General features: G+C 43.1%; 1 protein-coding gene and 1 long non-coding RNA gene across 2 annotated transcripts in view; both read right to left on the reverse strand.

Moving 5' to 3' along the window:
• The window catches only part of LOC118663264 (zinc finger protein 407-like), a 148,368-nt gene that overhangs the window by 65,890 nt on the left and 55,631 nt on the right, over positions 1 to 26,847 (reverse strand). The window lies entirely within an intron of this gene.
• On the reverse strand, positions 7,757 to 18,645 carry LOC118663266. Its single transcript, XR_004970012.1, has 4 exons — positions 16,917 to 18,645; positions 12,554 to 12,753; positions 12,332 to 12,447; positions 7,757 to 10,135 (listed from the first exon to the last, which is right to left on the reverse strand). It is a non-coding gene; the product is annotated as an uncharacterized LOC118663266 (long non-coding RNA).

Consider the following 26,847-nt stretch of genomic DNA (forward strand, 5'->3'; position numbering starts at 1 on the left):
GACCACAGTAGACATCTACAGACCTCCTCGGTGCAGGTGCCACACAGGCCACTGGATAGTTCACAGGTGGGAAAGACAAATAAGGTGCCCACGCCCAGGGAACTTAGGGATCTGGCAGATTAAATTAGAGACATTTACAGTTTGGGGGTACATTGGGAAATGGTTTAGTCCCTGAAGACAACAGAGGAAAACAGCAATGGGGATTTTTGTGTGCTCGGGAATTTTCAACAGAAAGTTTGAGTGCTTCCCATCAATGAGATTCCTGATGTATAGATTTCGGTATGAGAAAGACACATCACTGATACTGCGTCAAAAGCCAGGAATACAGAAAATTGTAAACAAGGTTCATTGCTTAAGTGTTTACTGAATAAGCAATGAAAACAGGACACATCATAGAGAAAATGGTTTTCCAGGCTCTGATGAAAACTCTTTTTAGTTAAATGCGTAACCTAATGAACCTAGTTTTCCAACTGTGTTACCATTCATAGGCCCAAACTAAACTACTGCTGTTCTCCAAACTTTACAGAAATGTAAATTCATACTGCAAGTTAGGCCCGATCAGAGTGCACAGGAACTGGCAAAAGAACACAGGGGCTGGATGGGTGATTGATTCTGATCTCCAAGATTAGTAAATACTTTTTTCGAAACCCAACTAAACACCCATAGAAACCTCTCCGTGGGAATTTCTGAGCACTTTACAAACTTCTGTTGGGGCAGGACCATGTCCTCCTCCGGCAAATGGCTCAGAACACAGACTCACAGACTCACAGACTCTACAGCTAGACGGCCGGCAGCTACATGCATCCCGCTTACATATTGTGTCATCTTGGATAGGGACCCAAAATCATAGGGCCTTGGTTTCCTCAACTGCAAAATGGACACAGTAAGTATAACAGAACTGTTGTGAGGAACAAAGGGACTCTATGAATATGAAATTCACAAAAGTTAGAAAATGTAAATCACATAAAAGACCCTAGCCTGAGGTCATAAAATAGAGATGTAAGAAAGGAAGTAACACTCCCTGAATTCTTTCTGTGCTTCAGATGCTCCACCCAGAGTTTAGCTTTGACTGATATTACCTGGTTTAAGCCTGCAATGAAGAGGTACTGTTACCTCACTAAGGGTGGATCTTATTTGAGGATTTCAATGTCACAGAAAACCCCAGATGCTCAATTCTACAAAACCAGGGATAGTAACACAACTAGACTGTGAAGTGTAAGCACTTGTGGTGTTAGTAGCCGGTCAAACATGTTACACAAACACACACAAAACTTAGGCCCTGAACTTGCATGAAGCAGCCAGACTGCAGGGTGCAAACGGCCACTGCCACGAGCATTCACTCCAACAAGGCCCACACTGAGGCCATCATGCTCTCAAATGGCACCGTGCCTGTGACTCTGATCACTTCTCTTACGGAGAAACCTTGAACCCCAAAATTTTCATTTGTACTTTAAAGTTTCATCGTACATGACAAATGGCAGAAAATGTATCAGTCCATGCGAGTTTAAACCCAGAAACTACCACTGAGCAAGGCAAGCTAATTAAAGCACAGCTCAGCTGGGAGAGCTCGCCCAGAAGAGTAACAAAGGGACTCCCTGGGGATTCTGCTGGGAGAAGCCAAAACTGGCAAGTCCACAGCAGGTGTAGAGGAGAGGTTTCAAAGATGTCCAGAAACACACCTTCAAGAGGACAAAAGGACACTGACATGAATCAACTGAGAATTCCTTTCAAATGCGGGATGGACACATGCGCGTTAAAGAGGCAGAACTGTTCTGTCTAACCAAAGAGACGGTGTTAGACCCGAGAGGGTCAGGAGTCCAAACTCAAACCATGGGCTCGGGAGGAAGGCAGGGTGCCTGACTGTGCTGCTTCCTGAGCCATCCCTCTGCCTAGAGAGCTCCTGTCCCAGGGCTCTGCCAACTCCTCATCGAGCCCAGCATAGCTCAGGCATTCTCTCCTCAGGCCTCTGCGTCAGCCACTGGAGGTCACCTCTCTGGACTGCTCTCACAAACCCTGATTTCCTGCTCTTAGAATATTTACCACTATCTCCAATTAGCTTGCTTGGGTATTTGCTTTTGTCTGACACTCTTCACACACACACACACACACACACACACACACACACACACACACATGCGCACACACACACATGGGCACTGGTCCCCTTTCCTGACCTCTGACACTGCTCTGACCCTAGGACGTACAGGGGTTTCTCACAGATAACAAGGACCATAATAAACACTTGACATTAAATGTGCCATCAGTACTGACACTCACTCGTGAGCACTCAAAGTGGCGAGTATACAGTGGTTCTCTGACCAGTGCTCCCCAAGGGTGCCACGGACAGCTTAGGAAGCAGATGACGCTCAAACTCATCTTGAGAAAGGTGTCCCTTCCACCATGGACAGGGAGCAGCGGTGGGAAATGCACTTTCATGTGAGAACAATGATAACCATTTTCCCCAAAGCACTTATACTGCAGTAAGAGTTGCTGTCTGTGAAGTGCCCAGCATGGGCCAGAGGAGCACTGCGTGTATCACCTCTTACATCCCGACGATCTGTACTATCACTCAGCCTAAGGACAAGAAAGCTGAGGTTCAGAGAGTTTCAATACCAGCCAATGGGAAAGCTCCCTCTTCCTCCTACAGCAGAGCCCATCTCCACATTACTCGTGAGTGAGATAGGAACTGTCAATGCAGACATCAGGAGTTCACTAATTAGATACTTGCTTCATAAATATCTTTATGTTTACACAAAGTGACATTTCCAAGTTCTTAATCTCTATTAAGAATAACATATTGTAACCCTCTCCTGTTTACTCCTTAGAACAATTTCAAAATTCAATCCTTCATCTACTGTTCCATTAAGAAGATAGAGAAAAAAGACAGTGAACCACTCAAAAAACAAAAACAAACAAACAACAACAACAAAAAATACCACAACCCAGCAGTTAATATAATTAATGCAACACATTGCAGAGAGGCTGGCCAAATGTACCTCCCCCATGGAAGAGCATCCACCAGAGGAAACAGGTAACAGGGCTGACTCACAGCTGACCCAGGGACATCTGAGACACGGTGTGACCCTGTTGGCAGGTAAGGCTGTGGCACTGCTGGGGGTGTGACGAGGACATTAAAGACAGATAACCCCAGGTGGCATTCAGAAAAGGACACACACCTGGCACACCGCACCCCCCAGTGCTCAGGTCAGGGGCATCCTGGAGACACTTCCAGGATCCCAGTGCCACTTTAACTCAATTGTTACCTGATCTGGTTTCCAACTCAGTAAAGCAACACTGATTATGAATGGGTTCACAGGTAGCTTTCTACAGGAAGATGTGTTGATGATGGCTGACATGAGAATTCCAGTCTGCTTCACTATTATATGAAGAATAACATTCCAGTTTATACCATTATCTTGCACAATTTAGTTATTGTGACTTGGTCAGATTATGTCTGGTTGTGGATAAGATCGTTTGGGAGAACTGCAAACCTGAGAGCCAATCCTGCAAGCCACTCAGGTCTTGTCCTGTCTTAGTAGCCCTCAACAAGAACACAACCTCCACCCTTAAAGTCCTTCCTGTTCCTCAAACACATTCCCTACTGCCTTCCATTCACTACTCAGAACTCATCTCCACCAATGAACCAACCCAGAATTAAGTCACCTGTCTCCACAGTTGTAGCATCACCTTTACAACAGCCAGACATATAATACATCTCTATATCATACTAGGGGCCCAGTGCACAAATTCGTGCACCTTGAAAGGAACTGTGGGCTGTGAGGCTGCGGTGGGCACAGGAGAGGGTCTCAGACCACCCTCTGCGCCCCCGCCTGGCCCCTCCCGCCGCGGCCCCCAGTTCCCTGTCTGCAAGCAGCTCTGCGCTGATGGCTCCGGCCCCGCTCGCACCTGCTGCTGGCATGAGCAATTGGGGCCAGCACCAGCAGTGGATATGAGCAGGGCTGGTGCCTTCAGTGGGTACAAGCTGCAGCTGCTGCCCTGGTCACACCTCAGGAGCAGGGGGAGGTGGAGAAACCCTCAGGGGCAATCGGGGCCAGCAGCCACGGCTCCCACCCGCTGACAGTGCCGAGCAATGGGGACCAGTGTCGGGCACCGGCAGGGGCTGCAAGTGGTGGCTCCAGCACCGGCAGCAGGTGCAAGCGGGTCTGTTGCCGGCAGTGGGTGCAAGAGGCGGCTGCCAGCCCTGATGGCCTCTCAAGAGTAGCTGGACTGTGGTGCGTGGGTGCAAAGAATTTTCAGTAACCACCAGAGGCTCGCCTGGATGACAGCGACCCACACCTCGCCTTCGTCTGGTGCCCCCTCTCACCTGCTCCACCATCCCTACGCGGCCGATGCCCACCATATTCCACGCGCGCCCCCTGGTGGTCAGCGCACATCATAGCAACCAGTTGTTCAGTTGTTCCTCCCCAGCCCCAATAGGTCTATTTGCATATTAAGGTTTTATATATATAGATATGCTAAAAAATACAAACTCCACTTCATATATATGATATATAATAATGTATCTCTATAAAACATTTGGTATTGATACATCTCTTTATAGATAATATATGATATAACATATCTCCACATGACATACACTATATAATACATCTCCATAAGACATCTGATACATTATACATCTCTACATCATATGTAATACATATAATACATCTCTCTAATACTTCTGATACATATGCATCACTACAGCAGCTGGAGCTGAAAGCTGTCCAGGTGTCTCCCCTGAGGACCAGACCCTGTGCAGCCCTCTGAGTTGCCTGCTGGTCCTTCACCGCTGCAGCCCACCTCACACCCACAAGGTCATTCTCCCTTGGGGTCCACATGCTGTTCTCAGTGACACATTTTCCAGCTCCTGCTTCGCTTTGTTCAGGTCTCCACTCAAAAGTCACTTCCTTACAGCTTTGGAGATGGGCATGTTCATTATCTTCATCATGGTGACTGTTTCCAGGATTTATACATGTGTCAAAATTCATCACATTCTCCACTTTAAATTCATGCAGTTTATTGTATTTTAACTGTTACTCAATAAAACTGTTTCTTAAGAATCATTTTCTTAGAGACTTTTCCCTGATAATGTATGAAAGAGTTCTAGCCCCTCCCAGGCAGACTCCCTCTCTCATCCAATTCTGTTTTGCTTCTCTTCTTACCTCTTTCTCAACATGGCATGGTGGTGTGTATTTATTATTGATTTCCTTATTACCTATCCTCCTGAGAGCTGGGCCCTGTCTCCAGGGCCAGGAGCCACGGCTGGTACCAAAGAGCACTGAGAAGCCAGGGCACACTGTGGGGTGACTCTGGTTGGGCCCTGCCTCCCTGCACAACCTTCTCCTGATCTCCACTGACAGCGCAGCACTGTGGCCATGCTCAGGAAGAAAGGAGAGAATGTCTGTGGGCACAGCACAGAGCCTGGAACATACCCAGTGTGAGATGCCATCAGCTACCAAGAATGCACAGAGAATCACAAATGTGATTCTCAGCCACTAAGTTACACAGTCTTTCTATTCACAAGTTAGTCATTGCTCTAAAATGAACAAGGATTTTCTTCCCTGGCCTCCAGGGCTGTTGATCACTTAAGTGATGATTTCTCATTAATGGCAAGGGGTAGGTATACTACTTTTGAGTAACAAATTCTAGGAAAACTCCTTACAATGCCCTGTGATTGCTCTAACAATGCTTCCTAGAGAATCCCACTGAGAGATTCTCATTTGGTGTGTATTTTAAATTTTCTAACTTAATATCTGTTCATGTGTCTATTAAATCTGATGAAAAATTTCCTAGAATTACTGTCCACTCTCCATGCATCCTATTCTGTACAACTGTCTCATTCTCCAATTATCCTTGGCCTTCACAATGATCTCAGATTCCCTGGAAACTGTAGGCAGACTTTTAGAAAAGTACCAATATTCTGAGTTTGTGCTTTCCTCAAAATCTCAACAATTAAGAATTATGAAAGAGATTACCAGGAGATTAGGGTTGTAATGCAGTATTATTTGTAATCTCAGAAAATTACAGTGCATCGTTCTGAGAAGACGCAGTGAGCTCATCTATTAAAATATTATCTTTTATTTCAGGGGAATTAAAGCAGAGAGGGGTTAAGTGCTCACCTATAACAGGGACCCTGAGCAATAGGACCAGCTTCCAGACCCATAAGCTCCTGGTTCAATGGGCTTTTCATTCGTCAGTGTCCTTGCTTTTATAATGTCCAGTGGTTCACTTAAGTATCTGATTTCAAATGTGTTTGCCTGATAGAAGCGTATCTGCTGAAAACATCCTAAATGGCTTATGTACTATGTCAAATATTCTTCCTCTGTTTATCAGCCACATAATGTCATTGCTCATTTTCTTCTGCATCTGTTCGTTGTGTCTGCTCTATAAAGCAACACAATGGCTAACTAGACTTGAATCTTTTTAGTTTGCTTTCCAACTTTTTGAGTGCCTGTCCTTTTCATATGCTGGCATGCTTTCTAATTTGCCTGCTGAAAACAACAACAACAGCACCTTTACATAAAACACATTAAGAGTTCAAAGTTATGGTATTTCTTCTTTATTTCTGACTTTAATTCTGGAATGCATAACTGATTTGAAATCTTATTTTAAGGCCAGGTGTTCTTGCTGTTGTTTTCTGATTTCTAATTAAAGTTATCTACATTTTAACATGGCTTTCTTACACACAGCCAAGATGCTTAGAAATTTCGAGGTATTGTTATTTTAACGCCCCCTCGTACTCTTTTAACATTTGTTTTCCCTCTCTTCTCAAAGGTGAACTTCATTTTTCCTTAGGATTAATAACAAATGGATGTGATAAGTTATTTTCTTAAGAAATGTAATTTTCAAAAATCCAAATATAATATTTCAGAATGAATGATAAAGTGATAAATTAATTTGGTATTGCTTGAAATTCTAAGTTTTCTATACGGGAATTCAGAACTAGACAAATAATTTGGACAGAATTAAAACCTCAACAGTGATGTCTATGGATACACAGTATTGTGTAAGAAAGGAGAGACTAGGGGGAAAGTCAGCTAGAAGCCAGCAATCTGAAACATGTTTTATAAATAAACTGCACAGTCTGAGTAATGAAGACTAAAAGCAGGTGAATGTCAGTGGACACCTCGGATTAACAAGCAGAAGGTCATAATAAATAACAGAAAGACAGGATATTCCCACGGCACTTGAAATGAAAAAAAGTACCAATGAGAAAAGGCTCCCATTAGACAAAATTAGTGGACAAAGGATTATGAGATGAATTTACTCTTCTAAACAGAGCAAGGTAAGCAGAAAGGAGAAGGAGCAGGGAAAATGCTACCTTCTGCGAGACAGAAAACTCCTTCTTTACAAAGGTGATGGGGAGTCCCAGCTCTGAGGGGCGCCTGGTCCACTGCCCACTGAGAGAGAGGTGTCCTGGCTCCCACCACTAGCCCTGCACTTCATTATTTGACCTCTGAGGTCATTCTGTGTCCCCCTCTGTTCTGTGGGTATGGATTTATAGCATGTTTCCAGTGTTCTTGTGTAAAAAACAGTACAAAGGCGCGGGGCTGAGAGTTCCTAAGAAAAGGGGAAAGCACTAAAGCACTGAAGGAGGCTGGTGGAGACAAAGGCCTGGCGAGGGGCGGGAGTCCTGCTCTGAGAGCAGTGCTGCTCCGGCTTCCTTCACAGGGAACTTGAGAAAGGCTGGCTGCAAACCCCGGGCCTGCCGACCTATGTGTCTGCACGGGGCTTCCTTTCAGTGTGAGCCTGTGTGGCCTGGGCCTGGCCCCTGCCCAGATGACAGCACAGAGACAGGGGCAGCCACTGAGGGGGAGGGGAGCGCTGCACCCTGCTGCTGCAGCTGGTGCTGAGCGCCCATGACTTTCAGGGCTGAAACATTTCTCAGATTTATTTTTTAATTTAAATGATGCCATTTCACATCACACTCTACTGAAGGACTCTGTGGACTTTGCCAGGTCCAGCTCTAACAAAAATGACACTTTAAAATTCCCAAACGAGCTGCAATTAAGAAATGGCTCGGCTAAGGCTGGCATGGAAAACATCTTGACTGGGTCTTCTTACTGAACAATATTTTTAATTCTCCCAGGTCACATGAAACCAGTAATAATTTCAGCTAAAATTAGGTGATACAATTCACTAGAAGAAAGAAAGCAAACTATACAGAAGAGACTGGCCTGAAAGATCCACAAAAGTGCTTGTCCCCTTCTTCACAATTACACAAACACAGGATAAAAACAATGAATTGTCCTGGAATGGCTTCAGCATCATCCAGCTTGGGACAATGAGTGCGACAGCAGAATCTTACCTGTCAGGTGACAAGAATGACCTGCTTTTTCTGATAGTCAAATTGATGAGGTAAACCATTTATACTACTAACTCCTGCTTCAAGGACTAAAACAAACACAGTTTTTCAGTGAAAAACTGTTTTTGAGAACTATAATGGTATTAATCCAAAGCCAATCACACTTTGTATGATTAAGCACAGTTAAAGAGAACTAAAATATATTTAGAAATCTCACTCTCAAAGATAGCAACATAGATTAGCTGTCCAAAAATGAAGCTTAAAAACTATGTTATTTTAGTCATTATTTCCTAGGATGCTTTGTTGTTATTATTTTTACTTTTAAAAACATGTTTTCATTTGCCAGATTTATGCTTAGTTTTTGTATTTAATTTTTAATGTATGTCTAATATAAACCAAATCACTAAAATCCTGTTTAGTTTTTAGTTTCAATCCAAAAAAAGAAAAGAGAACCATATGAATTGTTATGAAACATGCATTAATTGTTAAAATGTATATGTTATTTAGAAATAAAATATACACAAAGTTAAATAAGTAAATAAAAAATTTAAAATGGGGATAAAATATCTCTCTGTTCACATTTTCTGACAATTCACAAAATAAAGTACATCTTTTAAATCAGTAAATTTGAAACTGAAAAGCAAATAATACGTTTGATAAAAAAGAGTGATTCAAATGATGTACTTCTTCCTGGGGGCTGGGGCAGAAAATACATCCCACAGTTATTAGAATTGCACAACCTCCCTGATTCTAACAGTAAGTCTGGCTTTGTGAAATTTGAAAATTTCACATTTAGTCACACTATTATTCACAAAACTTAAAGTGATTCTCTAATTTGGAATGAATGGTTTGAAATGGTTCTCTTTCCTCTTTCAGTTGAGTTGATTCTATAAGGTGCTCTGGCCTGTGTCTCGCTGCTTTTCTGTTGTACATTCCTAAACAGGGTGATGCACAGTAAATTAATAATATCCTAAAACCTCACACATAACAATGATTCACTTGGGGTGAGGGAGTTGTGCACACCAGTGACCGGCCTCTGGCAGCAGTGTTTAATTGTGGAAGGAAACAGGGTGCTCAGGGAGCCTGTCACTGGTTGCCATCTGAGGGTTTCAGGTGAGCAGGGGAAACCAGAGAGGCAGTGGGAGGGGGGAGACAGCACAAACAGGCTGCTCTGGCAGGAGGAATAGCAGTGTAAGGAATGGGGCGCTTTAAGGAAGCAGTTTTAATTATTATGCTATTACTATAAGACCCGGCTTTGTACTTATGTAAAAGAGGGGGGTGAAGGGAGAGAAAGGAGGAGAAAATTAGATTAATGACAATCAACAGAGAATTAATAAATTAAAACTATATAAAAAATTAGATTTATTTGACACTGGTGCTTATGAAGAAAATTTTAGCAGTATTATATGTAAGACTAATAAAATGAGGGGAAATGAAGCCTTCCTTACAGAAAACTCGTCAAATTGTGAATGGCATTTAGAACTGATTCAGGAATTTACTCAATCTTTTTATTTTTTTAAATTTTAGAATTAGAGTTGCCATATATTCAAATAATATTTAAACTACAAGAGTGGTTTTCTAGGAGATTCACGCTTCCTTTTCACGAAGCAAAACTCTTCCTTTTCTTCAAATATGCATAATAAAATGGGCAAGAGGTGTGTGAGGGAAGAAAAAAATCGCAAGCAACACAAGACTGGGGGTGGCTCTAAAAACACTTACAGACACTCCGAGATCCATGGAGCTGGGCAAGCAATTTGTTCTTCTAGCATTAGGATTTCCACTACATCTTGCAGAAGGATATTCCAAACTTGCTTTAAAGTCTCAAATCTAGGAGGAGACTTTTAGTTAAGCCTGGGGTTTTGAGGGCTAGGGAGGAACTTCAGCGCACTCTGTCCATAACTTCTGATTTCACCTATTAGGAACTGGAACCTGTGCAGTGTCACCCAGCAAGCATGGCATGAGTGAAGGAAGTCAGCAGAGGTACAGGAAGAGGTCAGGGTTGCTGGCTATTACATGTGAGACAGGGAGATGCAGATAGAGACTAAGGAAAAATCAGGTTCCCCTAATGTTCACCCACAAGCTGCCTCCAGAGATTGAATGCATGGTTCCAAGCTGAGACTGCTCCTTGGCTCCTGTGAACACTGGTGTAGCACTCAAAATGTTTCTTTGAAACTTCTTTAAAACAACACAGGCTTTTCCCTTTCTCTGCTAATTACATACTTTTTTTTCTAAAGAAGCCCTTCATTGCTCATAATTTCAGCTCTCACTTGCTTGGAAATCTCCTCAGATCAATAGCATACAGTCAAGTAAAGGCTGAATGGGATTGCTGTTTGCAAAGCAAGGATTCGTTTTTAGTTTTTAAGTGCTCTTGTGTTTCATGTTAAAACTAGAGGCCCGGTGCATGAATTTGTGCACGGGTGGAGTCCCTTGGGGTGGCCTGCGGAGATCAGGCCCCAGTTCGCACCCCGCCTGGCACCCCACCTTGGCGTGGCACCGCCCCTCACCTGTTTGACCATCCTGCCTGCAGGGCGATCGATTGGGGCCTGGCCCCCCACCCCTGCCCAGCTCCCTCAGCACCTGGGAGCCGGGCGGCAGCCCCACCCCCTGCCAGTTGCCATCTGCAGGGCAATCAGCTGTGTGATCGGGCCCTCACTTGCACCCACCTTGGCAGGACGCCACCCGCTCACCTGCTCCACTATCCTGCTGTGGTCCCGCTCTCATCGGGGCCCATTGGGGCCGACAGTGCCTCCACTGCTGCCCGCTGCCAGCATCTCACCACCGACACCTACCATGGCCCATGCCACCCCCGGTGGTTAGTGCATGTCATAGCGAGTGGTTGAACTCCTGGTCTCCTGATCAAACTCCCAGTCGAATGACTGCCCGAGGGGACAATTTGCATATTAGGGTTTTATTATATAGGATATTAAATTCAAGTCCTAGCTGGTTTGGCTCAGTAGATAGAGCATCGGCTTGCAGACTAAAGCAGTGGTTCCCAACCTTTCAGACTTTACAGACCACCAGTGGTCTGTGGACCACCGGTTGGCGACTGCTGGACTAAAGGGTCCTGGGTTCAATTCTGGCCAAGGGCACATCCCCGGGTGGCGGGCTCAATCCCCCCCTATAGGGGGCGTGCAGGAGGCAGACAATCAATGATTCTCTCTCATTATTGATGTTTCTATCTCTCTATCTCTCTCCCTTCCTCTCTGAAATCAATAAAAAAAATTTAAAAAAAATTAAATTCAAATACAGGTAGCTGCACATTCAGGGCTTTCTGTTAAATACCTGCCATTTTTTGAATCTTGAGTTCTGGCCTAGGTTATAACAAAGTCTAGTGTGCGCTCTGCAGTGGACTGATTCCAGGGCTGCTGGCCATACATCTCGGATGGCAAAACTACATGTGTTGCAGCCCAATGGAAATCAATAAATATTAACCTTTCCTGGCACTTGTACATGGATGCTTTATCAATTGCTGTCAGGTAACAGAACGGTCACTGATGAACTGTCTTTCTCAGCTAAAGAATCCATATAAATTTAGAAATCAATGTAGAATAACACACTTTTTAAATTCAAAAATCATCAACAGATTTTATTTTCTATGAAAAGAATGTAAAAGCTAGCTCACATCTGAGTAGATGCCTTTGGTGGGCAATAAGTATAAGCCCCACTATAATCCAAAGCACTAAATATTCCACATAGCTTTCAGACCCCACAGATGTAATGAGTACACAGGTTGTATGTAATCTGGTTTCAAACATTTGGTAACATGCTAACAAGTGGGAACACTTTATTTGATTACAACACCCTATTTCTGTTAGCGATCCACATTCTTCCAGGTGAGCCGCAGATAATACACAGAATAGCCTTGTAAAGGTTTAAATAAGGGGAAACTGTTTGGCAGAACCAGTGTCACTTTATGAGGCATTTAGTGTGGTCAATTTATGAGGCATTTAGTGGTGACTCTTTCTCCAATCCCATGCCCCTGCAGGGCCACACTTAGTAGGACACTGTCCTTTCATTACTTACCCTGTTTGTCAAGAGAATGGATTTCAGGCTGGAAGATTCCACTCACACACTAGGCTCTTCATTCTAGTTACTTTATGAGGTACATTCTGGTTCTCCCAAGACTTTGATTGTTGTAGCTGTGGTTCAATTTGATTGAACAGTACAATGTATCAACCAACTTATGAGGTCCATTCAAGCCTAAACTGTCTCCTTTGAATTTGGGGCTTTAAATACAAAATGTACCTGCATTTGTGATCTCGCTCATCAGTAGATCCATGTCTGAGCCTCCATGAAGAACAAACAACCTGTGTGTTCGTGGTCCAGTTCCCCTCAAATATACTGTGAAATTTCAGTAGGGCAGTGACTTAGACAAATAATTCAATCTTCACATGGAAAATGAATGCTCATGCACAAGGTAGCAGCTGTAAAAGAACTCCAATGTGCTAAAACATTGAGTAACATAAAATCTAAACGTTAGCTGTGGAGGTAATAATTTTACACTTGTTATTCTTTCAGTGACATCTATATTTTTAATCTCTAGATGAGTTGATGTAAAAAAAATCAGAATTCTTAGGAAAATAACAATATACTAGTTATATGTAATTAGGTTGTAAATTCTAAGCATGGCTTTTTCAGTGGAAATAATGCTAATGAATTCATTTTCACAATAAATATTAACTATCAGGCCCAATGATTTTTAAGGTGACTGCTTTGGGGATAGAATCTAGAAAACCTCTACAACAGGGTAATAATAGATCTTCCAATAGGATCTAATAGTCATTAACTCTTCAAAAAGAGGTTGGTTCTTAAAAGATGGTGGGAGAAGAAAAAACAATGAAAAAATACCCCCAAAATATCAAGTCCTTGGTATCACACCCAAGACTTGGTAAACGTAGGACTTTCCTATAAAGGAGTGCACCAGGCAGGTGTGGGCACTGACCTCACTTACAGGGCACACCTAGAGCCTGGTTACTGCAGGCCATCAGTGACCTACGAACATGTGCTTCAGGCCCAAACACCAAGTGCCTTATAAAAGCATGTGTGGAATGGCTTTATTTATTTATTTATTTATTTATTTATTTATTACTTCGGATTAAAACGATTTTTACAAACCATTCAAAGAAAGTCTTGTCTCTGTTGTAAGGATAAGTTTGATTAGATCTGACCCCACACCCATGTGTCAGTAGGTACATTTCCCAGCCTTTCTATTGTTATCAAAACTTTAGCTCAGAAAAGAAACAAACAGAAGAATATAAAAATCTTGCTAGAACATCCGAGATTATGAAGAGCTCTTAAGACAAGTGTGATGATCTTCATTCTTCTCTGGTCACCAGCATCCATGAGGCTCTACATACTTTCACGACCTCAAAAAGCCCACCATACATTTTGCAGGGAAGATACATGCACAGGGATTCAGGTGCAGATAAACATTGCAATATCCTTTTCTCTGACATTTCTACTAATAGTTTATAAACTCAGTGCTCATCAGCCTCACAGAGTACCTAAACTCAGCCATGGAGATGATTTTTGAGGCTGACAGGTTTTATTCATGCCTGTTCCTGCCATTTTGCAGTTATTGAGAACATAAAATCTCTGTGTATAAGGAGGCTTGAGAACATGAAGAGCTCTGAGTGAGAATATGAAGAGTTTTGTGCAGGAGGAGGAGGGAGAATATGAAGAGCTCTGTGCGTGAGGAGGAGTGGGAATATGAGGGGCTCTGTGCATGAGGAGTAAGAATATGAGGAGGGAACTCCTCCAAACCCTAGCAGAGCTTTTCCAACTTTCCATATGAAGGAATAAAACAAGCATTAATAAATATAGCACCATTGTTGGGGAAGCTTTTGCTCTATTTCGTAGGGTTCAACTCAAGGCTGTGTATTTTCTCTTCTACAAGCATCTTTGATGTAGCTCTACATTGATATCATCAAACATAGTCTTCATGTAATAGGAAATAAATGAAGGGAAAAAACCCAGTAACTTTATTTACTAAAGAAAGAATAATTTATATACTTAACCCATTTAACTGTACTCTGAGAAATTCTGATTTATTCTCATTCATTATAACCCTATTTTCTTTCAGATATTCAAATACATGCTTTCCAATGCATTTTATGCATTGATTGTGGGTGTGTATCTGTTTTTCCCTGCACATCTAGAATACCTTCCCAACCTCTCAATCAATGGATCCTTAGGGAGCAAACCTACTAAGAGCTCCAGCTTCATGAATGCAGGTCAACCAGGGAGCCTCACCTGCCCTGGGACCCATCTGGCTAAGGGAAGTGTGTGAGTGATGGACCGCACCAGCCCAGCAGGGGGAGGAGGCTGAAGTGCACACGGTATGGATACTGAAGACACCTTCAAATAAATGCTTGAGAAAATTCAGGATTCTGATCAACAAGCAATTAGGGATTAGAAGGAGTGGTTTGTAATCATGCAGGGCATCACAAAAATCACTGAATAGTGTTCTGGTGACAAGTAACAGAAAGAAAAGGCATCCAACAGGAAAGCCTCGAATCAAGAAGTTTCAAGAGAGAAAGAATGATGGGGACACTACCCCCTGAAGTGTCTCCAGCCTCGATCCCCCTCCACCCCAACTCCACTGCATGATTCAGTCAGCACCTTCTGGAGCCTTCCCTCACTACTATCTGACCTGAACTAACAGAGGATGTGTCTGTGTAAACACCTGAAAGACAGAAGGAAGGAAGGAAGGAAAGAAGGAAAGAAGGAAGGGAGGGAGGGAAGGAAGGAGGGAGGGAGGGAGGGAGGGAGGGAGGGAGGGAGGGAGGGAGGGAGGGAGGGAGGGAATGCATGGTTCAAGTAACCCAATTAAGAAATAAGCAAATATAAAAAGAAAAGAAAATGTGCCCTGTGGTGTGTGTCAGTGGATAGAGAGCCGGCCCATGCACCGAATAGTCTCACATTTGATTCCTGGTCAAGGGCACATACCTGGGTTGCAGGTTCCACCCTAGGCCCCTACTGGGGCGTGTGCAGGAAGCAACCAATCAATGTGTTTCTCTTACATTGATTTCTCTGTTCTTCCCCACCCCCTTCCTCCTTCCCCCTCCCTTCTATTCTCTCTAAAAATCAATGGAAAAAATAATCCTCGGTGAGGATTTAAAAAAAAGAAGAAAAAGAAAATGTAGTACATTCAAAATATAGAGTCCCCAACACAGTTGGTGCTGTGACTTGCTGTTGGGAGAGGGACTGGAGGTCAATCGAAGGATGTGGACATGTGAGGAACCAATCTTCCCTGAGTGAACTGTATGTAACAGATACCTCATGGACACTTGTTTTATTTTCCTCTTACAAAGCAGGACTTATCGTTTCAGTGTTTGAGGAGACAGACAGCAAAGTTGAATACTTCACAGGCACAAAGCCAGTGAATGACACAAATCTCACCAGGTCACCCTCCATTACTCCCCCAGTTTCCTTACACTCTGGCTCCTCCCCACCTCTCTGGTCCCATCTGGAGCCTCTCCTCTCCAGCCCTGGCCAGTAACCCTGCTGCCAGGACCTGGCTCTTCCACCCAGAAGGCTAATCTCTGCCCTTTCCTTCCCCAGCAAGTGCCCTGCTGAGACCCTTTATGCATTCCCTGTTTTACTGGAATCTTAGGAGAAAGTAGATGATTTAATTGGTGAGTACTATTTGAGGAGCATTGTAATAGAGACTTTACGTGATGTAGTAAGCTAATTCCCATGATCTCCATGACTGGACAGGTTTCTGAACCCATTTCCTACATGCAAAACCTGAAGCTAACAGATGTGCTAAGTGTCCCATGGCCACACGCAGGGAAGGGCCAGAGTCAGCTCAGAGTTCAGGCTTATCTCTTTCTAAGACAATCATTTTGTCTACCATACCATACTGGCCATCTTGACATCACTGGCAGGGAGGGACCTACTTCCTTAATTTTGATTCTTCAGGTGTTCAGAATAGTTTTAGTAGCATTTGCTGCCTTCTCTTTAAAATATAACAAGCAACATGTTACAGAAAGTACAGAAAAGCTTATATCTTTAGGTCCATCATTGTTTCTAAACAAGTACATACATTAAAAAATAAAGCTAGGAACATTCCCAACATATCATTTTAACATCTTTCTAGAAGCTCTTAAATTATAGAAGTAACATGTTTTTGTTATGAAGAAAAGCCACTGGAATACAGTGTTCCATAAAGAAAAAAATGTGCAGCATCCATTCATCATCTAAGCTTGTCCCTGGGATGACCAATATCAACAGGCTAGTGCATGTTATCTGTATGAGTCTCTGCTCGTACAAATATACATGCAGGGTGCTATTTCTCCACCCTTTTAAAGAAAGAGATAGTCACAGCAGGTCCATTATGTGCAATCTCCTTTTCTGCATGTAAACACTTGTCATGATCAGGTGAACACACATGCATCCAGTTCATTTTAACAACTGTGTCTTTATCCACTCTATGAGTAGTCCCCTCCTGATGGCATTTACATGGTCTCTGGCTCTTGGCCATTATAATAACTGACAACAAAGTTTCCTCACACACTGGGACACTTATTCCACAGAATGATGCTTAACAGAATTGCTGAGTCAAATGGTATGTGCACTTTAAAATTTAAAGTACGTCTAAACTCACTTTCCAATAGTGTTAACAACATACTCTCACGCCTGGAACATATGAGATTTCCAATTTTCCAACAAGTGCTCAATCACTGGTTATTCTCAACCTTTCAGGTTCCTGCCAATGGATAAAAATTGGCATCTTATTGTCTTGAGGTACTGATAATTAATGAGGTTAAACATCTTTGTATATACTTACTGATAATCTGAATTTTAAAATGCCTATTGCAATTTGCCTTTTTTTTAAAAAAAAAAAAATCAATTTGAGAGAGGTTTCTGTGAATCAGGAATAGTGACCTTCAGAGTGAATACTGGGCTATATTAATCCTATCTCTGTCCTACATGTTGTCAATATTTTCTCATAATTGATTGTAAAACTTTGTTTACTTATCTTTTCCTATCTAGTTCAGTTCTTCATGTCTTATGAAACCCTGAGGTCATATATATATTATGACATTTATCTTTATCATCACTTGACTATGTAAGAATTTAAAATGAAAGTGAATATTTCATGTGAATATTTTTAGAACAAAGATATAATGCCTTTTTTATTAATTGACATCATTGCCTTTCTTCTTCACACTTCAATTATTAAGTGTTTGAGGTTTATAAGTAAAAGACTTGGAAACACAATAGTCCTAATTGGACTTCTGATGTCAAGTTATTACTGAGCTACTGAATATCATTATACATTAAAAAATCTACCTGCTATCTTACACTTTGTATTTAAATAGAAAATATCATAGTGATTATCTGTCAATATAGAAAGTTTTAACTAAAATAACAAAAGATCAATTTTCTTGTATTTCAATTCTAATTTTCCAACATATTCATTCTCAAGAGTCCAGCTTACAGAGTAAAATATAAGAGAAATGTGGAGTGTGGCAGTCTAAGGATGCTTAAGTATGCCTGTTTAGATAAATGTCTAGGTATTGCAAACAACAGAAACTATGTCCTAAAATAATAAACAGATGACATGATCAAAAGTGCATGTTTAGAATTTAAGGGACTTCTTGACCTACCTTCTGGATCAAAGGCATCCCTGCGCTAGCTTGTATTAAACCTTGGATCACGTCTTATCCTGCAATGTCAACTCTGTCTCCATGCTCTAAATGATTATTTTTTCTCCTCGAGCTTTTATAACCTTGCCAAGGACAGGGAGCTAGCTGTCTTTCTTCAGTGGGGTGACTACCACCTAGCCCTATTTTGCTTGGTGCACACACAGGCAAGTTCCTTTGTGAGCTGAACATTTGCTAGAGGTCATTCAGACCATAATTTCAGGTCCCAGCCACTATCCTGATGGTCCTTCTTAGGAAATTGGACCCAGTGGGAACGTTTTCTCCCTCTGCTTAGTCTATGGGTCAGCATTTTCCTTCCCTTGTAGTTCTTAATTCCCTTAAGTGGCAATTATTTAAGACACAGTTAGAGAAGGTGCAATCTACATTCATCCAATAAAACCTAAATATTAAAAAGGACAGAAAAATCCAGCATGATTACTAAGGATAAATGAGACAGCATTTAGCATTTGAAGGTACCAATGAAGTGGTACATGAGTAAATGGATACAATTTTTAAAAAATGACTGGAGGTTAAAAAAATTAAGACGAACTAAAAGGGCATGCTATGTGTCAAAGAGACAGAGCGTCTTAATTATAAAAGGTTAATATCACAGTCACAGTCAAGAAATAGGTAGAAAAATCACTGTAATAACTACTACCTGTAAATCCACCCAAAGGTAGAAAATAGAGAAAATCTAAATTTTAGAATTTTAATAAATATCTGATAAAAATTAGTTAGATTAGTACTATGGTCCAAAATACACACTCTTAATAGATACAACCTATTACTGCTAAAAGCATTATGCCTAGAAATGAAATCACCATGTCTGTGAAAAGACATATTAGAATAATTATGATCACTGCATGGACATAATAAATAAATGAATTCTAAGGTCAAAGGTTCTCAAAGAACCAAAAAAAAAGAAAGGTAAGAATTCTGAATTTTATATGGTGCATTCCATAAGCAAATGGCAAAATTACTGGAATGGGTAAAAGATAGGGCATGAATTAAAATGGCAACCCAAGTCATGAAACACACTGCAGAAATTCTAATAGGAGTATTATGCATATAATAATACTAGAGGCCTGGTGCACGAAATTCATGTGGGGGAGGGGTGTGTGTCCCTCAGCCCAGCCTGCACCCTCTCCAATCCCAGACTGCTGGCTCCCAACCGCTCGCCTGCCTGCCTGCCTGTTTGGCCCTAACCACTTCTGCCTGCCATCCTGATCACCCCCCAACCACTCCCCTGCCAGTCTGATCGACGCCTAACTGCTCCCCTGCTGGCCCAATTGCTCCCAACTGCCCTCCCCTGCAGGCCTGGTCCCCCCCCAACAACCTTCCACTGTAGGTCTGGTCCCCCCTAATTGCCCTCCCCTGCTGGCCTGGTCACCCCTAACTGCCCTCCCCTGCAGGCCTGGTCACCCCCAACTGTCCCCCTGATGGCCTGGTTGCCCCCAAATGCCCACTCCTGTCAGCCATCTTGTGACCACATGGGGGTGGCCATCTTTGACTACATGGGGGCGGCCATCTTTGTGTGAGGGCGTGATGGTCAATTTGCATATTGCCTCTTTATTATATAGGATAGCATGTGAACTATGGGTATTTGCAACAGAGTACTTCCAGGTCTAGCAAGTATCATCTTTATGAAATACTAGAGGCCCAGAGCACGACTGAAATCGTGCAAAGAGGCACCCTGCCTCCTGCCATGTGAGGAGGCACCCCGTGGGGGGCCGGGACCCGTGTAGCACCGGCCACCGCGTTGTGTTGGCTGGGGTGGGGGTAGGCACTCCTGTGTGTTGTGTCTCCGCTCCAGCCCACCCCCAGCCCCAGCCTCTCCGTGTGTTGTGTCTCCACTCTGGCCCATGCCCAGCCCCAGCCTCCCGGCAGCCACTGGGGTGGGGGCAGCATGCAGACTCCTCCCGCCCATCTGAATATGCAGCGCCTCCTGAGCAGTCGTGATGCAGCCTTCTCCTGAGTGGTAGTGATGCTTGGCTAATTAGCATATTCCCTGTTTATATATATACTAGAGGCCCGGTGCACAAAAATTTGTGCACTCGGGGGGGGGGGGGGTGTCCCTCAGCCCAGCCTGTGCCCTCTTGCAGTCTGGGACCACTCGGGAGATAATGACCTGCTGCCTTAGGCCCACTCCCGGGTGGCAGAGGGCAGGCCCAATCCCTAGGTGCAGCCCTTGGTTGGGCTCAGAGCAGGGCCGATTGGGGAGTTGGGGCGCCGCCCCCTGTCCTGCACAGAGCAGAGTGGATTGGGAGGTTGCGATGCCACCCCTAGTCACACTCAGGGTAGGGCCGATTGGGGGGTTGGGGCACCGCCCCCTGTCACACTCAAGGCAGGGTCGATGGGGAGGTTGCGGCGCCACCGCCTGTCACGCACAGAGCAGGGCCGATCAAGGGGGTTGGGGCGCTGCCCCCTGTCACTCACAGAGCAGGGCCAATAGGGGAGTTGGGGCACAGCCCTCTATCACTCACAGAGCAGGGCGGATCAGGGGGTTGGGGCGCTGCCCCGTCACACTCAGGGCAAGGCCGATGGGGGGGGGAGGGTTGGGGCACCGCACCCTGTCACACACAGAGCCGCAGGGCGATCAGGGGGTTGGGAAGCTCCCCCCTATCAGGCACAGAGCAGGGCTGATCGGGGGTTGGGGTGCCTTCCCCTGTCACGAACAGAGCAGGACGGATAGGGAGGTTGTGGTCCCACCCCCTGTCACACACAGAGCCGCAGGGCGATCAGGGGGTTTGGGTGCTGTCCCCTGTCACACTGATCCCAGGTTCGGGAGACCTCGCGGCTCCGCTGATCCCAGTGCTTGGAGGCATGTTACCCTTTTACTATATAGGATAGAGGACTGGTGCACGGGTGGGGGCCTGCTGGTTTGCCCTGAAGGGTGTCCTGGATCAGGGTGGGGGTCCCCACTGGGGTGCCTGGCCAGCCTGGGTGAGGGGATGATGGCTGTTTGCATCTGGTCACACCCCCTTCAGGGTAGAGGACCCCACTGGGTTGCCTGGCCAGTCTGGGTGAGGGGTTGAGGGCTGTTTTCAGGCTGGCGGGTGACTGAAGCTCCCAACCGCTCCTTTTTTCCTTTTTTTTTTATTCTGGGCCAGCTTTAGCTCTGAGGCTCAGCTCCAGGTATGAGACCTCGGCTGCTGAAAGCAGTTTCTGGCCTTTGTTTACCTTCTGTATTTGAAACAATGTTGCAGTCCTGCTGGCTGAAGCCTGGCTGACTAAAGCAGGTTTCTTGGGGTTTGTTTAGTTTCTATATTTGTAACAATGTTTCTTAGAAAGCAGCTGAGAGGCCGGCAGGGCAGGCGGGGAACCTGGCTTCCTCCGTCACTGGAGCAAGCAAACCTCCCTGTTCTCGTCAGCTGCCTGGCTGCCGGCCGCCATCTTGGCTGGCAGTTAATTTGCATATCTCAGTGATTAGCCAATGGGAAGGGTAGCGGCCGTATGGCTAATTACCATGTTTCTCTTTTATTAGATAGGACTAGAGGCCCGGTGCACAAAAATTTGTGCACTGGCAGGGAAGGGGGGTGGAGGGGTGTCCCTCAGCCCCACTTGTGCCCTCTCACAGTCTGGGACCCCTCGGGAGATAACCACCTGCTAGCTTAGGCCCACTCCCTGGGTGGCAGATGGCAGGCCTGATCCCTTGGTGCCTGCCCCGCCTCCCCGGGTCGCACACACGGCAGGGCCGATCCGGGGGTTGGGGTGCCACCCTGGGTTGGTTCCCACATGGGACGCCCGGGCAGGCCAGCTGATCGCTGCTGCCCCACCTGGCCACCCCGGGTCGGGTCGTGCACGGGATGCCTGTATGGAGGCCAGGCTGGCTGGCCGATCAGTGCTGCACCGCCTTGCTGCCCTGGGTCAGGTCGCACACAGACGCCCACCGCCCCGGGTCGCAGATAGCAGGCCCAGATGGCAGCAGGGTAGGCAGGATGGCGCTATCCCTCCCTGCCTACAGTATGCAAATTAGCCGCCATCTTTGTTGGTGGTTAATTTGCATATCGTGCTGATTAGCCAATGGGAGGCATAGCAAAGGTACGGTCAATTACCATGTTTGTCTATTATTAGATAGGATAATAAAACCTTTTCCCGTGTCTATATTTAAGAGCAGGTAAATATCTATGAAATTTTAAGGACTGACTCAAATCCAGTTATATTCTTAAGTTTTTAAAACTGAATATTCACAAATTGGTCTTCAATTTAACTGACTGTCTGGTATATCAAAAAGCAGCATTTTGCCAAGAAAATTCAATATATGATGTCTATAAACATGGTAGCACATCTCAACTTCTGGTTTTACAGTGGATTTTCATACAGACAAGAGAATCTATTCTATTAGGGACCAACCGCTTTTAAGGTTTTGCTCCCACAATCAGGAAAGGCCCAATCTCTATAATCAATCCCTTTTTCTAGAGCAGTGATCAGCAAACTGCGAAGTTTTAATCGTACTGTATGTGCGCACCTGCACGTGGTATTTTGTGGAAGAACCACGCTCAAGGGGCCACAGTTTGCCAACCACTGTTCTAGAGCATTCCTAATGCTCTGCTTCTGTGATCGAACCCTGATTTTTGTAGTGACATTTAACCCAAGCATCACATATTTAACAGTTATCCAACATGAAATAGCAGCATGGTGCTGGTTCCACTGACACCAGGGGTGGGCTTCAAATGCATTTACTAGCCTGGTGAGCTTGGTCAATTACTTTACTTCACTTTCTCCACCTCACCAGCACCTTGGGAATCATGGTAGCCCAGCTTTGCTCTGGACATTAAATGAGATTATACTGTTAAAAATAGGCTATTAATTTGAGAAACTGTGTGCCCATATGAAATAAAAATTATCAAATATAATATGGTTAATTCTTTAGAATACAATGGCATTATTTCAATGCTACTTTCTAGATCTTTTCTATATTCTATAGAGTAGAAAAAATTATTGTGAAAGATATCGATTAAGATGAAATCAACTAGAAAAGTATTATTAAAGCATATGGATCTTTTTATAGTTCCTAAACTCACTATTTCCCTCTTTCCTGGGTCCTTTCTGGTGCTTGGCAGCCTGGACTGTTCTCTCCACCTTTACTCTAAGCCGCTGTCTGGGCTGAGCAATACGGTGAGGAGTCTTCAGAGATAACTTTCCTAGAAGGGGTCCCACAATAATTAAAAAATTATGGGACTTTTTCTTTATGGACCTTAGGTGGCAACTGGGCATTCATTTGTGTAGTTGTTTAATTAACATCCATTCTCCACTAAAGTGATAAGCTCCTTTATGACAGGACCATGCCTGTGCTGCTCTCTGTACGGGGGTACGCAGTTGAGTGAGGAGGGACATATCATGGGTTGGAGAAAGCCCAAGATTTATTTGCTGACAGTTCAGTAGATCTCAGACAAGAGTCGTTACAAATTCTCAAAGTTAATTTCTAATCATGTCAGGTCTTTTAAAATGTCCTCTGCAACATACTAAGAAGCAGAATATAAATCTCATAAATTCAATGAAGTTTATCAAACCTTACCCACTAAAAATGTTAAAAACTATTGATTTAACTTTTCAGTGACATGACTCAGAACTCGTAACCAGACACAGTGAAAAGGCTTTTCATGAATAATTTGAAACTATAAAGAACAGTTGGAATACTGTACTTCTTAGGGTGGTTGGTTGTTGATCTGATTCTACAGGGTAAAAAATGTAACTGGGACCATCACATCACAATCTTCTAGAACACTATGGTTTGGGGTTTAAAATAGGATTCGTATCAGAGACAAGGGTCCTATGTGTAGAGAGCGCCTGGGAAGGCACATGGGCATTTCTTTAATTATTGTCAGCTGAAGCCAGTGGCTCCGCAAAGCCATGTCCTGGAAACACATCCTTTGCCAAAAGGCAGGAGTGTTGTCAGCTTGACCTTCAGCCCAGGTGCCAGGGGGTGGGTTTTGTTATTTAAATCCAGCCAAGCACCAGGAATGAATAGGACTAGGGCCCACCTAAGAATGCAAATAATCTCCTTTGTCTTGACTTTTAGTAAAACTTCCTGTTTTATGCTGGATAAAATAAATACACTGTATCTGCTCTGGGTCACTGTCTCTGTCCCTGTCTCATCATCAGAGGACAATGGTCCCACCCGGCCCCAGCTTTTTTCTTCCATCTCTGTGTCTGTCTCTTTCTTTCATTTTTTCAATCCCCAGCCACCCCTACTCAAGAACTGGACCACTCTCTAGCTGCACTGGATGCAGAGAAAAGAGACATATTTACACCTATGTATGGCTGCCTTAGCAGCAGAAGCAAGCCACACACTTGAGGAAATCTTCCAGGAACTCTACTTGCTCAGGAGACAGAAGCAGTGGTGGGGAGGAATGTCCTGTCCCTCACTGTGTAGAAGCTCAGGGCTCACTCAGAGGGGCACTGATCAAAGCAGGAACACATAACAATGATGTGTGACTGAATACAAACACACAGATAAAGTGCTTAAGTAAATCACCATCATACTTCAGGTCTAAATCAAAGCTTTAGGCCAAGCACATTCAATTTTATTTGTGTTATGATAATGAACTACTGTTTCTTGCATGTTGAGTGAAAATGATTATACATATTAATGTAACAGGTAACTATCTTGACAACTTAATGCATAGAAGATGAGCACACACAAACTAATCCGGCCATAAATAATGAAAATATATAGGTCTGGATTTCAAATGTAAAAAAAAATTTTTTTTTAATTTGGTATGTTTCAAACTGAACATAAACATTCTTAAAATGTCCAACACATTTTCTTAGAGAAATTGGGTGAAAAAAGATAAGTCTTAGAACAGAGTTATATCTAAAAACAAAATTAATTCTTTGACTGGTTAAAGACTCCTGATCTAAAAGCATAGACCACAAAAAAACTTTTTTTCATTATATATTGTGGGAAAAGACCAGAAATATGGACAAGGATGACACCTTAAAACAACAGTCAAGTGAAAGAAAAAGAAACCTAAATTGTACTAAGTCACTTTTAAATTTTAAAGGGCTATCTCTGCTTTATCTCTCTTGGTCCTTTGGCATTTACTGCATGGTTTATGCAGTCCACCTTTTCAATTCACTCCCCAGATAGTCCACTTATTAACCTGCTCAGTGCCACCTGTCTCTTCTGTGCACCTCTCCCAGTCCTGTTCTCACAAAATCAAGTTCCCCAAGCTTGCCCTCCTGCACTTGAGATGTATCATCTTCCTTTGCACTTCAATTGAGCACTATCGTTCCATCCCTATAGCAAACACTGTCTACCACACTCGTTCTACACGAGCGCTTACAAATTCCATTAAATTCCATTACAGCTAAACGTGTATAAGAGGGTCTACATCTGACCCCTCTTCTGTGGAGTCCTTGATTAAGCCTGAAGCTCACTCTGTCTGAACATCAAGGTTAATCTAACAGAGCCAAGAAGTAGCACAAGCTCAGAGTGTTGACTAAATGCCCTACAAAAAATGTCAATAGATTCAATAAATATTTGTTTATTAACATAAAGAATGTTAAAATATGATACTTAATCACCTGACAAGTGGGAAAGGCCATGAGATGAGTACCTCTTAAAAAATAGAGACTTAGGTGAAACCAACCACAGAACTACCAAACAGTACTCTAAAGTTTCAAGAAAACAACCGAGGCATTTTCATGTCTCTTTCATTTCATACTAACAACATTTTTAATCCAGAGAAAAGGGTATAAAAATGTGAATATGCCAGTTATGCCAACAGTCCAGGGTACCTATGTGCATGTAAAATATAACTTGGAAGATCTACTCTTGTCACTCAAGAGCAGCACCTACTGGCATAATTAAAAAGAACCCAGAAGACACAGAGTAATTTCAGTTCAATATTTTATTAATTAAATACTTACAGATCACTTAATATATGCCAGGCACTATTGTAAGTACTTTACAAATATTAACTTATTTAATCACTCTAAGACATTTATCACTAAAAGAGATGAATTGGCATAAACCTTACTCCTAAATCTGTCCCTGGCCAACATATGGAAAGAAACTGGTATTGTAATTCATTCTGCCCTAGTGAACCAGACAACGAATGCAGAAGAAATCCTGAAAGGCAGTTCCCCCACAAAGAATTCTCTCCCAATAAAAAGAAAATTAAACTTTATATTCCATGCCATGTGCATCATTCATCTACATTAATTGCAAAGGAGTCTCGCCTTTTCCTTTATAAACAGGAAATCATTTATGCTCAGTTTCTATTTTAAGCATGCATTAAAATTATGATTTTTCATAAGATGAAAGACTGACTCTCTGCCAATCACGCTGACATGCTCCTCAACAAATGGCAGTAATAGCTGTGACAAGGGTGAACTTGTCTGAGCAGAGCATTTTAGGAAGGATCTAGACCAGCCATCAAAAATGCTGTTTTACTCAGTCGGGGCCTCACTATGTTCTGCTGCAATAAAAGCTATTAGGTGATTTAAGTGACGACATTACTATGATGGATTTCATCTATTAAAAGAATGTATTTAAGTGTTTTTAATCTTACTTAGAAATAAAAAATGGAAAAAATAAGAAAGGGTAAGCATGTCTGTAAGCTAAAATATTTTGCTTTTTCATATTTTTTCTGCATAAATTAACTTTGTAAATTTACTCAATTGATTTATATATTTCAGATACTGATTAGCATGTATCATATAACATCTTTTTGGTCTATTGAATTTTAGAGTCTTAAGCCAATTAGTATAATTTCTGTATTAACTTCCCCATTTTCATTTTCCCCATCCCAATCAACTCACTTTCCTAATGACCCTTCACCAACAGACAAACCTATTTAATATTTTCTAATATAGATATATATACAAGATATATAAAAGATAAGGGCAATTGGGTTTTTATATGTATTTATATTTAAAATT

Source organism: Myotis myotis, unplaced genomic scaffold, assembly GCF_014108235.1.
Source record: "Myotis myotis isolate mMyoMyo1 unplaced genomic scaffold, mMyoMyo1.p scaffold_m19_p_9, whole genome shotgun sequence".
Lineage (NCBI taxonomy): Eukaryota > Metazoa > Chordata > Mammalia > Chiroptera > Vespertilionidae > Myotis > Myotis myotis.